Below are 15,222 nucleotides of genomic sequence, written 5' to 3' on the forward strand. Positions count from 1 at the left end.
ACAATATAAATTCTGAAGTTTTATAATACCTCTTTCACAAGTGGAAGGAACAAGGACGCTAGACTGTGGCGCTATGCTCAGTTGAGTGCACCTGATTAAGGTGGTCACACTTTTAAAACTATGTGTTGGTGCAGTATCGTCTTGTTTTGCTGCATGCTGCACATATTTAGTCATGTGATACGCACGTCTTGTTGTTTCTAGTCTAGTTTTCTGTTATTGCCTGCGTACTTTGCCATTATTCAGTGGGTGCCAACAGCCGACGCAGTCAGCGCGCCCTAAAACCACAAATATGTACGTTACTCAGCGATGCTTTAAGTTCTACCGACTGTAACAAGTTGCGTCATTCTGCCCCGACGAATCGTATGGTAATGAAAAGAAAGTCAGATGAGAGCACCTAAAAAACTGGCAAATTTACCAGCCGTCTACGTTCGGGAGAATCCTTAAATGCGCCGACATCCACTTGGACGTGAATATTCAATGGAGAAGTTATGATGACCTGACGACCAACATCAGCCGACTGAACCTACAGCGGCAAGCGTCCGACGATGGCCACCAAAACAACGCTGGCCGCGCGAACATGTCTAACGCGCATGCGCGCCGCAGCCCGCAGCCCGCCTTGCGACAGCCGGCCGGGGATTCCCGCGGCTGCCCAAAATAGCGCCCTTGCCATCTTACACGCCTCATTAACGGAGCCATACACGTCCAAGAATTCTGAAACCGCATAAAAACGACCTCACGGCAAGTGCTGAAACCTTGTTTCGACCACTGATGCCCAAAAAAGTGAAAATGAGGCCGGACAGCATCGCCTCCCGCCGAGACAGAGCGAGAAAACGTGTTGGAGCAGACGCTGTTGTCTTGTTCTTCAAATGGGGACTCCCAACTCGCTAGCTTTGAGAGGAGAGTGGTTCACATATGTGGCAAAGGTTTTCGAATGAGGTTTTCAAATGTTTTGGTCGTGTTGAAGTCAACTTGCAAACTGAATCGAGTTCCCGCGATGCACATTGCACAAAAGTGTATCGAATAGGGTGTATTGAGATCTACAAAACTGGAATTTGGTATGGAGTTAATTGTAATGTTTCAAGCACGTGAATATGAAAGCTATACTTTTTGGAAAACACGGCATGAAATATACAGACATACATTGCTCGAAATTTTAAAACACCAAACATATGTCTTAGAGACAATAGACATGCACACCAACAGCAAGTTTCAAATGTGTATCTTGCTTCGTTCTGACCACTTCAGTGGCGCAGTTAGTGAATGCGTAGATATGGCCATCTTGGTGAGAGGTCTCTGATTCAAGCCCGACTTTGCTAAGGCTTTCTTCAACGACTGGCACCTTTTCAGACGATGATGGCGACTGGGAGCGATCGCTCCGTCCCAGGATCAACACCATGCATCAACCACCGCCCGCCGCTGCTGGGCAACTGAAGGCTCAAGGGCCCCTAATGCATCCAGAAACTGTGGTCTGCCTTGGTCTCTCCTGCCAAGGTCCATGTAGAAAAGTGGGGCATTTTGACCCCTCAAAGTATGAATCCATTCCCTTCGTATTGAATGGTCTCCTCAGAGGGGAGACCTCGGATTAAATGGTCTCCTTAGCGAGGCATACCGACGCTAAAGTAAGAGTGATCAATGACCCCGAATTCCCCTTCCCCTTTCCCCACGACTAGGTATATGCTCTCAGCACGTTGGCGCCGACTCCTTCCCAGCTCTCCACTTGCCAGGCCGATCCGTCGGGCCTTCTGCTACAGACCATGTTGCCGGAATCCGATCTCGCCGGCGTTCTCGGAGCCGACAGGCGGGAGCGGGAGCCAGGTGTAATCCTCCAGCCGACGCCGGCGGCATTTGCGGCGATCAGGCCCGCTTTGCGGCGGCCGGCCGGCCAGCCGGGCTCCGTCGCCCCCGACGGCCGGCCGGACGCGACGCGTCGCGGTCGATGGCGGCCGGCTTGCGTCGGCGCCGCGGATTGGCCGCGGCGGACAGAACGCCGCGCTGATTGGTGGACGGTTGTCCAGTGCGTGGGACTGCACTGGAAATCGATAAAATTGAGGGCCTTGCAGGCTGGCGGTGGTGGAAAAACAGGCGGGAGGGCAAGGGAGCCGGCCCGCGGTGACCGCCAACTAGCCATTGCACTGGTGCCCGGGGCGCTACCTACAGACCAGATGCAAGCGTGCGCTGAAAAACTTGCGACGCGAGAGTTCCTGAGCTGTGGGAGTCTTCAGAGAGTTCATTGGGGACTGGGAAGGGAGGCCCCAACCCGCAATAACTCTCAGCTAGTGATGGACTGCCATGCGAAAATGATGCAATATATTGTGCTGGCTATTATTGTCATAGAGCTCGAAGGTGACATGTAGGAATGCTGACAGCGATGCTGCTGTAAGTAGGTTTGCCGCGGTATCTGACGGAGCACGAAATGGCTGAGGCCTAGGGCCGGCGCCACCGGAGAGGGGGGGGGGGGGGTGGCGGGGGACGCGTGCTCGTCTACATTCGGATACGAGGGGACAGTCACCCCTTATCTGAACAGCATCGCAGGAGCAAAATACTTTTTGCAAACGTTGTCTTTCACGTGAGCAGATCTGTTCAGAACGAAGTTCCATCACATTTGCTAGCATCGAATAACAAAAAGTGCAGCCCTATTGAGACCTATCTGAATGACCACCGGGTGACATAACCAGAATCGGCCGAGAACGTTCAATGCCGTCAGTCCAGTGCCCAGGGTTGGAGCCGTATGATAGATAACAGAATCTTCATGTGCCTGGAAAGACATGGGGTCTATGACAGCAGGAAAAGGACTGAACTCTGTATTAGATATTTCTTAGATTAAGTGAAAACTGACAATGTGCAATGTTGCATTCCTATCATTGTGCCATTGGGTGCGAAGCTGTTGAAATCGTGTTGGGAAGAGGAAATGAGGTAGCTTCGAGGAGAGATAATTATACAGCTGCTGATGGACAGTGCGCTCCACATTTTGGCAATCACTGGAACAATGTGCATTGGACGGCCATTGGACGGTTGGGTGTGATCGCTGAAGTTGAAGAGAGAGAAAACTAGGGAATGTCTCCAGGATATCAGAGCTTTGGGAGAGGGAAAGGCTGGAGATAACCAAGTGGAGCAATAAAGTGCTGATGGCGTCAAAACTGGGGCGGACAACACGCAGACAGATGCCATGCTCGCCGTTGGCGGTTTCCTCATGGTCGTGAGGTTTTTCCACGCACAATTCGGTCCAAAACGTGCTGTTCGGCATAAACGTGCTGGTTTCCCAATAGGTTTAGGAATTCGGGTTTTTATAGTTAGGACTTTTCCCGGATTACATCACACAACACCGGACGACATGGCCGCACCGCGCCGCTCCCCCATTCAGCGTGGGAAGCGACCCGGTTCAGGTCACTGACGGACTTGACCGCCGAGCCGGGGGGCCCACCGCTTGCTGTGCGGGGAAACCTTTGTTGCGATGAGGTGCTCGTCCGTCATCCAAACGTGTTGTGTTTGTTGAATACAATGAATGTGTGTGTGTGTGTGTGTGTGTGTGTGTGTGTGTGTGTGTGTGTGTGTGTGTGTGTGTGTGTGTGTGTGTGTGTCGTGTTTTACTTTGCACTTGCTACCGGACGAAATTAGCCAGTTTAACGTAGCATCGAGCGCGTTTTCTTGCATTAATACCGGACGGCATTAGCGGGTTTAACGTAACGTAGCTCACCCCTGTCCCTTCCTTTGCGCTGGATAGCACAAGCCGGCTTAACGTAGCATTTTGCCTGGCCTTAGGCTAGAAGTAAGTTCCCCAGCCCCGGCTATGACTTTGGGTCGCCGGGGCAAAAAAAAAACTGATGGAAGGCCATAGACCAGCACTCAGAGCGTCCGAGTGAAAAGAGACCAAGTCAAGGTGACGCAAAGCACGACAGCGGAGGGTGGCAGGCGGACACGTGCTTAAGGTAGCGATACAAGCGTACGTACGGACAAAGGCGGCCTAAGAGCACAGAACCGGATGCCACAGCGGAGACTAGACCAGAATAACTGACAGGAAACATGTCGAGTAAAGAACCGGAGGAACAGGTGCTGGAGACAGTACTCTGGTGCAGGGAGAAGTCTTACCAACATGCGCACAGCCTGAATTTGCCACTGCCACAGTCGGGTTTCAGGTGTTCACAGTTAAGATCGCCGCAAATCACAACATTCATACTGTGATGTTCAGTTCGTAGACTTCGTAACTGAGCCTCGAGCTCACGCCGCCGGCACGGAGATCACGCGGAGATCGGGGCCGGAGATCACGCGGGCGGCACGCTGATCCGGAGATCAGTCGCCGCTCAACACCGGGTGTGACGAGCGTCCACAGAGTCTCGAGCCAGCTGCCGGGTTGGGGCGCTGCAGAACCTTTGCAGCGTGACACGCACACGCTGTCCCGGAGTGAGCGCTGTCCCGCCGCTGCACCCACGACCTTCCCGCAGGTCAGTGTGCAGTAGCTGACGAAACCCGTTCGGTAGCTAGGCGTAGCCAGGAGGCGAGACGGGGTGTCCGGCGGCACCAGGCCTCGTTGAGGGGGAAGAGGTCGTACCGGAATTTTCTGAGTTCGGTGAATAGCTCAAACATTTTCTGCTTGAGACTTTTAATGTTCAGATGGCCGGTAAGAAATATTGCTCTTTGGGTGCCGCATCAACGAAGCCCTCTGCCACCCCGGTGAAAGCGCCGGTTGCGCCCTTGTCAAGCAGGCCCGGCGGGGAGGGGCGGCCGCGGGGGTCGGCGGCAGGCCGGCTCGGTCACGTGACACGGCCAACGGCAGTGGCCCGGGCAGAGGCTGGCCCGGACCGGTCTCACGACTGATTCGGTGGTGCTCACTCCCTCGATCACGGCGAAGAAGCGACCAGCCGGCGAAGATGATAAGCACCAGGCTCCGCACGTCGACCAGCGTTACAAGAAGCCGGAGCAGGTCTCGATGATGGGTGGGTTGGAGGACGGCCATGGCCACGGACAGCCGAATAGCCGAGGAGACTCACCACGGCCAACCGCAACGCGCCGATATCGAACGAAGGTCACGGAATCACTACCCTCCATTACGCCCCTCGGTCCTGTTTGAAGTCTGAATCGCGAATCACACTATGAGTGCACGCTTTGAGTGCACACTGGGAGTGCACACCTCCCTCGCGGTGCGCTAGCCCCTCTCACTCCTCCCTTTCACAACGAGGGATAGACAGTGGGGTGTGCGCCGGCTCGGCGTCCGTCCAAGGGTGTGGAACAAAGAGGAGCGCCGAAGCCGCGTCCGACCAGGGGAGCGGCGCACAGGCAATATCTTCGTTCTGTTTTCCGTTAAGACAACGTGACGCGCATTGACACGCAGCCTTTATGGAGCGCCAGCGAATGCAACCAACGCTCAGAGGTCATGACACAGCGCTCAGAGGTCATGACACCAAAAACCAACCAGCGCTCAGAGGTCATGACACAACCAGAATTTGAACCCGGACTCCGCACGTCGGAGTCCAAGACGCTGACCACTCGGCCATTACGCCACCCGCGCGAGTGACGACTGGCTTGAAGTAAATGTTCCACATTAGAAGCTATTGAAGCATCAAATGTGATGAAGCAAGCCAACATGGCTATTGCTATGCTTTTAGGTGGAAAAGGCTGCCCCAGACAACAAAATTTCACCATTTAGTGAATATGTTCCTCAATATGTCATTGTTTGATTGTGTCACCGAACCTCGCACAACATTAAGGGAGAGCCAATTGACGATATTTATATTTGGGAACAGTGCTCACATACGTCAGGTATGAACGACTCGACAACTAAATTTTAATTGGCCTTGATCGCCGCATGGGTAATGAATGGCAGAACTTTAATGACGTTATAATGGCACCATGGATGTTCGCGTGAACATAAAAGTCTTCTGGAGATAGTCTGCACATCTTCGCCGGCGTGCAGCCCAACTAAAAGGGTTCTAGGAGGGCATGGTTGTGAACTGCACCGACTGGTCTTAAAGATGCCTATTTCAGTTCAAATTCCATACAAATATGGAACACTCCTTTCAAAGGGAATGTTCCGCATTTCTGTGGGGGTTTTAAACTGAGATAGCCATCTTGAACACCTGTCGGTACAGTTAACAATCCTGCCTTTCTTGAGGCCTAAACCCCCTAGTTTCTGAGCTACACGCCCGCGAAAATGGCGAGAGTATTTCGGGGAGAGTATTTTAAAATCACCTTGACATTCATTACGTCATAATAACGTCATTCAAATCCTGTCATTCCTTAAGCCACGCGGAACTTAAAACTCTTCTCTTGCCCTTGCTTACTTCACTATTGAAACATTCTCACGCCACCGCACTCGCAATTATCGAAAATTATCTGAACTTGCTGACGTCATGGTTTAATACAATTTCTTATCGGGGATGGTGCGGACCGGGGATGGGACCGGCGAGCTGTGGTCCGCGTTACTTGTGGACCACGGCTCAGCGTGGATGACAGCTAAGCGTCCACCGTATGGTGGATAGCCGTATGGGCGGCGAGCGACAGCCTGCTTGGTAATGCGTCGAAATAATCATTAACGGATTTAAAGTGAGCTGGCGCAAAAATTGTGTGGAAAGAGAGAACAGAGATGAGTCAGTATAAGTGGCCTCCATCCTCGTAAAATAAATTGTCATTCTTACTCTTTTTCTACGAGGAATAAGGCCACTGATGTTGTCTACCCTGTGTGCATAATGTTCCTCGCAAATGCACTTCACAACATAAGAGAGAACAGAGAAGTGACGCTACCGTTCGTCCCCGTTTCCTATGGACGTTCTATCGTCCCTGCATGGCATCGGTTCGGAAGCTCCAGCTCACACGCCAAATCAAATTTTGCCCACGTCGTCGGTCATGATGTGGAATAGACGATGAAAGAACGACAACCGCTGGAGTTCCCTCGGAAAGCGCCAGTGCTCTGCGGTGAGCGCCCCCCCCCCCCTCTGTCGGGGGGGGGGGGGCGCTCCAATGCTGTGGGGCGTGCGTCACGCGCGGCGGAACCTGTGCCCTTCTGTTTTTATGTCTATCACACATCCCATTGAGACAGAATGAGGTGACTAACGTCGTGAGGTGGGTATGGCCTGTCCAGCGTAGTTTAAACGCACTGTTATGTTGGAAGGCCGTCTCCTCGGTGTAACACGCCTGGACGTTTGGCTTATATCCCCCACCTCATTCTATAACACTTTCATGAACCGTTCCGACTGCTTCTCAGGTCATCGTGCATAAGCAACAGCAACAACGACAACTCCCATACGCTGTTGCGACTAAAGTTTACATTTACCCGCATGTTGTCGTTCGTTTTGTCGGCCGTCTACAGCACGGGGCTAGTAAATGCAAAATGGGTGTAGGGTTTTCTTGGGGACCAGTATTATTATCTTGGGAGATTTGCGTGACCTCATTGGTATGGAAGAACTGAACTGGACTTAAAAGCCATTTAGAAAAGCTGAAGTGGGTTAGGTAAATATTTTAAAGAAATATGCGATGTCATCTGCTTTATCTTTGACGCTACTACTCAAACATCTATCTGACCCAGCAGTACATCCAGAACGTAGCCTCTAAGAGTTGGGTGCGTAGGAGGGGGTAACACCGACGTTGGCGTTTCAAAATTCAAAAAGCTGCTTTGATTGATAGAAATTCATCAGGTATCTTTTCCTTTACCTCAAGAATTACTAAAAAAAAAATTGGTCAAAACTGCTAAGACTTTTTCAGACCTCAAATATCTCTGCATCATTTTTGGGTGCAACTTGGGCCAACTTGGTTGAAGGTATGGTTCGGTTGCGCCCCCCCCCCCTCCCCTCCTTGGATCTGACCTTGCCCTGACCTGAGCAACAAATCACTTGCTGCGTCCTTCCAACTCACATCGATGCCGCCATCCCAGCGCACCCTTCCCGCTACCAAGAACCGCTTCGCTGGTCGTTGGTCCAGTCATGTTCATGTCCAGTCAGTCATCAATGTCGTTGGTCCAGTCATCAGTCCGCAACGGCCCGGGAGGGCCAGATGATGAATCGTGAAAGATAGATTGAGGTAGACCGAGTTTCATTCAAGATCGATACCAACATGGAATCCCATGACGTCACGCTGTCCCGTGGAAGTGTTGTGTTGCCGTTCCGGGAATGGAGCAGCTGTAGCCCGCGGTTACGCAGCGGCGGTCGGTTGCTTCCTGCACATTCTGTCTCACCTCGTTCGGTCCAGCCGGGCGGACCAAGCGAAGTGAAAGCAAGGTCCGTAAACGTGTTCTCTGTAGGTGGGGTGGGTGGTTTGCGGCTTATGGTCGGATTCGCAAATCGTCCCATTTTTTAACTCGTTTCCTTTCCAGAGGTATATTCTCCTATTTAGCTGAGAGAGCTTCAGCTCCCCCCCCCCCCCCTTCCTCTAGCTTGGGCTCCAGCCCCCCAACTTTGAGAGAAAAGTGGGCCGAATCCGGGGAGAAGCCTTTTAATGACGAGCTTTTGGGGCAAGATTTCATAACATTTCATGACTCAGCCCATTTCCCCTCCCACCAGCTCACCTAGCGAAGGTTCTCTTTTTAACGCAGTGGCGGCGGAATCGCAAGGATCTTTGTTCTAATCGTAGGCACTGTACGCGGACATTACGTGTCATTCACGTGTGCCGATTTCACGCCCGCGTGACTTTTTTGTCATACACGCACTTCGAAACGCCAAACTTAAACCGAACTTGCTCAAGGCTCTGACCATTTCGGAACCCAATGCAAAGAGCTCGGAAACTGAGCGTCATCTCACGATCCCAGAATGCTACCGTGTAGATGCTTAGAAAGGTCAAAGGTCGCGATCTCTTAGTTCTCCTCTCCTGCCGACGCACTCATTTTTACGTTGTAGAATGTTAACAATTTTCACACGCCGATCGTGTTGTTTCAAAGTGTTGTTACGATTGAGGCGTCTTTTTGCGATTTTAGTCCAAATAACTCACTTTTTATTGAAATTGATTACCGCTGGTCATGCGCGTGCGACGGAAGTGACTATAGAGCTTCAAATGCTAGAGCTTTTGTGGCAATAAATCCCACCATATGCTCATATCACGCATGTATTCCCAAATGAACGAAAACAAATTGCTTTGAAGTTGGTCTGATGCTTTTAGATCAAAACCAAGGCTTCCATATGCATCCCGGTTTTATTTGTAGAAATTAGCAACGACTTGCATGATGAGTGAGGTTTCGCGGGGATCGTCGAACAGACTCAGCGTGCACCGTCGTCTGCATTAGCAGTGATCTTGCATCGACGGCACCATTGAGGCTGCTTTCCGTGACTGTTGACCCGATCTGAGGTCACCTTATTCCACGACGCGAGGCGCATCGCATGCACGCATGGTCAAAGGTGAGAACCAGACAGCGAGCGGCTCCATCGCCACCAAAATGCTCTGTGTCTATCTGCATATAAGATGTCACTGTGAGCCTCTTTCTGTCGGATCCCACGTGACCCAACCAAAGAAGCCAAAGGGTCATAACTTGCGTCCCTTTCAATTGGTTAAAGAACCTGTGCTACACAAAAAGACCTTTTGATTGTGGCATTGGCGTCTGTATTTTCCGTGCGCTAGTAACGGATCAGGTCCGAAGATAAGTGATACAATCTTGACCCATTGACACACTTCAAGGCGTACTACAGCGGTCAACAGCATGTTCATTAAGATACACGCTTGCGGCCACACACAATGGTTTAAAAGTGTACGTTGTAAGTGTTTTGTTTTTCAAAATATCCCGCTGTTATACGATAGGAGCCATATGCAGTTCTATCAGCCACGATGCTCAAAATAAGCGTTCAAGGCTAGATGGGCATATTCTGCTGTTGTCGGTTTTCATTGCCTTTCTTCTGGCTGAATCCAAGGTTAGTCTACTTTTGCTTCAACTTTGCATCTCGTCATATCATCTCAGATTTGAGTTCTCGCTAGTACAGTGCAAGGTTCGTTGGAGCTCCGCTAAACAGCACCAAGACTCACTGTCTTCGTCGGTGCACGCAACGCGTCGATATCAGCAGCTGTCAGTTGCCGCATGCCTCCGAGGATGGGTATTACATGTTCGACGCTTAGAGCTGCCCTCGCGCGGCGACGAAACATGAGCCCGGTCCCATTTCCGTGCGGACGAAGTCCTGCAAATAGCAAGTCATCGCAAACCGGCGGTCTTATCTCTCCTGCGCTGCCGTCTTGGGGTGCTGACCTCGGTCCGGCGCTGCGTAGTGCGCCAGCGTAACGTGCGGACCTTGTGACGCTGGCCTCGATCAGCGGCCTGCTGGGCGCTGGTCGGACGTGGACCACACGCGCTGGGCCAAGCAACAGCAGGGCCAGCGGATCGCTCTGAAAAGTGGAGATCTGAAACTGTCCCTTTTTACGCCGATTTCTTGCAATGCGTCACCGTGAGGTTAATGTGAAGCTGTCACGAAACGTTGAAGGGGGGGGGGGAGGCGGGGACAGGCAAGTGAATTACGTGTCGACTGTATGTCACAGGGGCGCATCGATGGTCTGTAAACATGCGGATTTGTACACGCCAAGCTACTGCATTTATAGAGCGCCTTTGTACGCGGAATGAACTACGTGCTGGCAGTCATTAAATAAAACTGGAAATGCAGCCACTCTTTCTGTCAGGTACATTCCCGGGGTTGCAAAAGCTAAACGATATGTTTTTATCTCTTTAATGTGTCGTTGACACACACGCATCTACCGAGCGTCTTTCTTACAATATCGTAAGGTTTCACATTAGATATTCTGCAGAGCGTCCCATTTTTAAGGTGTTGACCTGTAGACACAAGCACGAAATGCACGGAACAACCCACACAGATAAGTCAAGAGGAAAGGAGCAACCCAATTAAAGCAAGAATGCAGAGCATGAGGTTCGACTTTGTGTTTGATCGCGGAGAATATAAGACGCCGTAGATTGCACTGGAAGCGGCCAAGTCCCGACGATTAAAGCAAAGAACAGTGACAAGATAAAGAGTTAGGGACAAGTATTGCAAAATGACTTGAGGGTTAACCAGTGAAAGAATGACGAAACCCTTTCCAAAATGCGCCAACAAACGGGCATCCCTTCGGGTTTGACCCGCTTTTTCTCAAAGTTGGAGGGAGGGCTAAAGCTCAGGAAGGGAAGCCCGCCAACAGAATAGGAAACTACAACCCTGATATGGGTTATAGTCTGAGCACACGCAGCTGTTCTAATTTTAGACCGCCAAGTCAGGAATTTGCGCCGCGCACGCCCTGTGCACGTGCGCTGCGACCACTACGGTCCTCGGACCACTGCAGCATTCCAGTGCGGCAAGGACCCTAGCGTGACACGCTGACACCATCGGTTCAGAATCACCTGGTCACACGTTTCTAGCGGATTCAAACCAGCCTGATTCACAGTCGCTAGCCCCGTGTGATTAGGCGCGCCGTCTCTGACTGCGTGTACCCACACGCCGGCCAGGCGCCTCACCTCCGGCACGGCGTGTCCGGGGCGGCCCCGGTGCAGCGGCGTCGGCCCACAGGTGGGGGCGGGGCGGTGCGCGCGCCCGGCAGGAGCGCGCCAGGTATTGATTGTCGCCGGCGGCGGCGGCGGCGACGGGCCAGTCGGAGCCGGCTACTAGCGGGGCGGACACCGTCCCAGGCGCGGCTGCACGCGCCGTCACCGGCCCGCCACGCACCAGGTGGGTACTCCGGAGCCGGGCGCCGCGCCCGCTCGGCTCCCGCTCCCGCCGGTCGGGTCCTGGCCGGCTGCCCCGCGTCGCGCCGCGCGCCTGCGGTCCGTGTGGTCGTGGCGAGCCCGTGAGCGCGCCCTGCGTGTTTCAGCCCGTTCCAGCGCGTCCAGCCGTGAGCGCCGATCGCCAGGAGGTTGACAGCGACTCAGCCGCGGTACACGAGCGTTGGTGTTCGCGACATGGTGACGTCACGTGTCGCGGCGTGACAGTTGACAACCTTGTCGTCCAGTGCTGACACGTAGTGTGACATGACAGCTCAGCCACTGCGGCGGCCGGCACTTGTAACACCTCTTAGCTGCCGCGGCACTTCGCGTATTGTGCAGTTGACCTGACGATTGCTGATGGGAGTGGGAGGGGGAGGGGAGACGTCGCTCTTTGCAGTCAGGTCATGTCCCGAATCAGCACAGCTGGGGTAGGCAGAGCGACCGCAGATGGTCAGAGGTACCCCCTGGCGCGCGGCTGACGGGATGAGGAGGACCTAGTGTCCTCAGGTGAGCCCTGCCAGAGCTAGCCTTCGGCTCTAGCCGTTGTGAGACCAGTGGGCGCACGGAGGGGACGCGGTGCTGACCTGGTCAGGATTAACTTCCTGGCTGCCAGCGCAGGTGGACGCCGAGCTCGTTTGTCGCGTCCGGCCGGCCGGTGGAGAGGGGGGGGGGGGGGGCAGGTGGACGGGCATCTGCCCGGCGGCCGACAGAGCGGCGGGCAGCTGGGGGGGGGGGGGGGGGGGCTCGACAGCAGCCGGTCAGCCGTCGGGCCATGACCTTAATTACGTGACGCGCACCGCCTCGCGCACGGGGAAGCCGGCAGCGAGCAGCGAGCAGTGGCGTTGTTTGAAGACGACACAATACGCTATCCACACTCACGAGTGTGCTCCATGAAAACGCGATTGCGATAAGCCTCTAACGTTTGGCTCGTAATTTGCCGGTATGCTCTCTAGGCCTGCATCTCGTCCGCGGTGAGCTGTCTTGGAGCGACGTACCCGTGCCCGAGACTAGCTCGCTTTGGCTCGCATTCCGCGCCGCCCGTATACCACGGCCGTCAGTCCCGACCGGCAGCGGGCAGGCGACACACTGCCGTTCTGCGCGTCACATTTGACACGCCACGTGGACGGAACAGCGCATCCGGCACAGCGCTCGGGAAAACGCAGCAGCCACGTCACACTGGATCACTCGGCCCGGAGCTCCGGACGCCGGAGCATGCTCCTGGTGGCACGCATGTCGCGCGGCTCCCGCGACGTGGGAGCCGCGGCATCCCGTGTGCTCCATTCGGGGTGGCACAGCCGGGATCCATACCCAGGCAGCATACACGGCATACCCAGGCGGCATACACGCAACACGCCTGACGAGGTGGCATGCACCGCGCACGTGACACTAAACGCCGGCTTTCCCCTGAGGCTTGGTTTTCAACGTTTCGGTTCGAGAGGCATTTCCATCGCAACATTCTTTCGCGTGACGTTCTGAGGCCGCAGACTAGACCGCTTTGAGAAAAGGACAACTCGGTTTGTACAGGCGTCCTGGCACAGATTTGTTTGCAGCGCCATTGATACGTGGGGGAGATTCGGGAATCGCCGGATGCGTTACGAGCAGTGCCAGTCGCTTCGGGATGATCTATGTCAGCATCACACAGGTGTCATGCTGGACCTGACGTGCCGCACCGACCACCGATCCGTGCGGGCCCGTCCTACATCAGACGTGACGTCACCGTCCAGGTGACGTCACTTCATGTTCCTATGTGTCAGCCGGGAATGGCGTCACCGCCCAGGTGACGTCACCCACGGCTGACACATCGCGACGTCGTACGGATAAGTGCCAGCGCACTGACGCACAGGTGTCAGCCTGCTAACGACGTCTTACATGACGTCACGCGCCCGATGAATGACGTCACGAATGGCGCCGCAGGTCGTTGCGTGACGCGCAGTACTAAGTCACAAATGTGCGCCGATCAATCTGACTCGGCTTCTTGTCCTTCGTGTTGGCACAATGTAAAAGCTCGATCTGTGCGGGATTCGATGGCATGTGAGGGTAGCCCCAGGCGGCTGTCAGCCCAAAACCGGCGCAGGCGCGGATTAGAACCCGCACCCATGCGTTCTGGCTGCGAAACGGTCAAATGTGATCTATCTTGATTTGATATTTGTATTTAAATTCGAAGCACGTGAGAAACGCGTGCGCTGAATACCCGTCTCAACAATGATAATCTGTAAGTGTGATCGATTGCGATCTGCGATCGATCTGGAAAAAAAGAAATCCTGCCAAACTGCTGAGAGGACCGTCGGCGGTTTGGCACATTTGAACTCCTTCCGAGAGCTCCCCACGACATCTCCGCGCCACCGCCGTTTGGCGCCTCATGAAATCCGGTCGGCGTGCATTTCAACTGACTGCACGCTTCCGGTATTCATTCAGCACACTTCGCTTAAGCCGGCCCAGTTCGATACAGCGGGGCTCCGAGGCTAGAACGCTGACGGAAGTGGGTCGGCTTTGCTTCCTAGTCGGACCCGCAAGCCATTCACGACTGAGCCGCACTGTAGGACTAAGCCGTCTGCGTCGCCCTTGACCGTGCTACACGCCGTGCATTGGGGCCTGGCCGCTGGGCGGGTGTCTCGCCACCCCCTGCCACAATCAGAGCGGGGGTATGGCTACCCTTAAGACCGCAGAAGCGACGCTTCTCGTGCTGTCTGGCCGCCGGGCGGGCGTCTCGCCACCCCCTGCAACAGTCAGAGCAGGGACGGCTACCCTGACTGCCGCAGAAGTGACGCATGTCGTGCTGTCTGGCCGCCGGGCAGGTGTCTCGCCGCCCCCTGCAACAGTCAGAGCGGGGGACGGCTACCCTGACGGCCGCAGAAACGACGCCTCTCGTGCTATAAAGGAAAACTCGAATCGTTTACAATAAGCATGCTCACGAGCATCATTTGGAAGTGCGCACGCTGGTAGCATCCTTTTGTGGAACTGGATCAGGCGTGACCAAAAAAAAAGAAGAAGAACTTGGTTACTGCGGACAACGTGGGAGTTTTCACTTCTTTGAATTTAGAAGAGGCAGTATAAGATAACAAATCGATATCGATGTAGACTACACTGTCCGGCGCGGAATTAGGTCGATTGAATGGTGTATCGATTGCCTGAAAATTGCATGCGATGGGTTGCAGATCGTAGATATCTGAATATGCCCACTGATTGCATTCTGTCATTGAATCAAAACGCTCTGCTCCTAAATTGGAGTCATCCCATATCTGCCAGCTTGGTTATGAAATAACCAATTTTGTAAATCCTCCAGACGTTCTGGATGGCACGTTTTGTCCTATTTCGCGAGCGCTCCAATGTAGGTGTTCCTGATCCGCGATAATGAGCAGGATCTGGTCCGGTGTTCACTGTAAGGCAGTCGTACAGCTTCACGTATTAAGACATCTCGCGCAGGGAAATCCGCTTACGCTAGTTCCTTGACCTGAGCACCGTCCTGCGCCACTGATAAATGCGCGGAGGGCTCTGAAAAGTTGTCCCTGGCTAGAACATGTGTCGCCTGACATGACCCCTTCCTGTGATTTTTCGCCTCTCTCCCCGACCTGTTGGAG

General features: G+C 53.9%; 1 protein-coding gene across 1 annotated transcript in view; it reads left to right on the forward strand.

The window, feature by feature from the left end:
- The first annotated feature begins 11,543 nt into the window (after positions 1-11,543).
- LOC119094854 (forkhead box protein J1) overlaps positions 11,544-15,222 on the forward strand; it is a 34,665-nt gene continuing 30,986 nt past the window's right edge. Inside the window, exon 1 of the mRNA XM_037217775.1 lies at positions 11,544-11,609. The gene's annotated coding sequence lies outside the window, so the exon portion shown is untranslated. The remainder of the gene's footprint in view (positions 11,610-15,222) is intronic.

This window comes from Pollicipes pollicipes, unplaced genomic scaffold (assembly GCF_011947565.3).
Source record: "Pollicipes pollicipes isolate AB1234 unplaced genomic scaffold, Ppol_2.1 Scaffold_4219;HRSCAF=4965_pilon_pilon_pilon, whole genome shotgun sequence".
Lineage (NCBI taxonomy): Eukaryota > Metazoa > Arthropoda > Thecostraca > Pollicipedomorpha > Pollicipedidae > Pollicipes > Pollicipes pollicipes.